This window comes from Glycine soja, chromosome 8, assembly GCF_004193775.1.
Source record: "Glycine soja cultivar W05 chromosome 8, ASM419377v2, whole genome shotgun sequence".
NCBI lineage: Eukaryota > Viridiplantae > Streptophyta > Magnoliopsida > Fabales > Fabaceae > Glycine > Glycine soja.
In genome coordinates, this window is record NC_041009.1 from 41,199,643 (window position 1) to 41,200,828 (window position 1,186).

A 1,186-nucleotide genomic window follows, 5' to 3' on the forward strand; every position below is an offset into this window, starting at 1 on the left:
ATTCAAGTTAAACTTCAACCCCCCAAATTTTTGTTTTGACGGTTTTGCCCTGCGCGTATGTTTTTTTTTTCTTTTTTTCTTTTTTTTTTTATTTTCCGGAACCCGCGTTCACGTAATTAGGCGTGCTAAATTCCCTCCACTGCAATAATTCCATTCAAATAAAAATTACTGCGACAATATTTGATTTTTTTATTAGATTAAATTGTATAAATATTTGAACTATTGGTTGGGCCTAATAGTAAGGAATTTGAGTAATATTAAGGAGATTTAACACGGTAGATGATAAAAAAAAATTAAATATGTTAACACGAATTTAATTTTGATCTTCCCTGAAAAAAAATTATATGAAAAGATAAAATTTACTTTTATGATTTACGTGCTTCAAATGTTTGTTTCATGACTTTTAATAATGAAAATATCTTACTTTCGAAAAAAAAATACAACAAAGTTAAATAAATAAATATTTTTTACAAGAAATAAGTAAAAATATATGAGTATTTAAAATTAAAAAAAAATATTATTAACAATATAAAATATAAAATGTTTTAATATTAACATCTAATCACAAATATATAAAGAGTTTTTTATTTTAATAATAATTACTTTTTTCTTACGAAATTTAATGATCATTACTTAAAAGTTAAATTAAACAATTTTTTATTGATTTTTAAACTGACAGCACATTAAACTATAAAATTTGTAAAGACTGAAGTGTAAAATCCATGCCCTTAACCAATTTATTAGAAATATTATGTCAAAGATGTTGTTTTCTGATATTTTTAAAAGGTTTCGTGACCCGTTCCTCGTAGAAGCTTTCAAAATTCAAAATTGGAGGGTAGTTGATTATTATTTTGCTTAACCAACTTTTTTTGCTAGGTCTATTTGGATCAAGTGGCACCTCTCATTTAAAGAAGGCAAACCACGATGTTTCCTTCACCGTGAGACTTGAGGATAAAAAAAATTGGTTTAAATGTGTTTTTAGCTATTATAAATAAAGAAAATAATTATATGTTTAAATCGTCATTTAATTATAATTTATTTGTGATTAGATGATAATATAAAACTATTGATAAATAAATATTGAATTTTTTTAAGAATTTATATCATTAATACATAAGCATTAAATTCTTATAAATATTGATAAACTACCAAAAAGTCTAACTAAATTGATTGAAGAGAATGCATT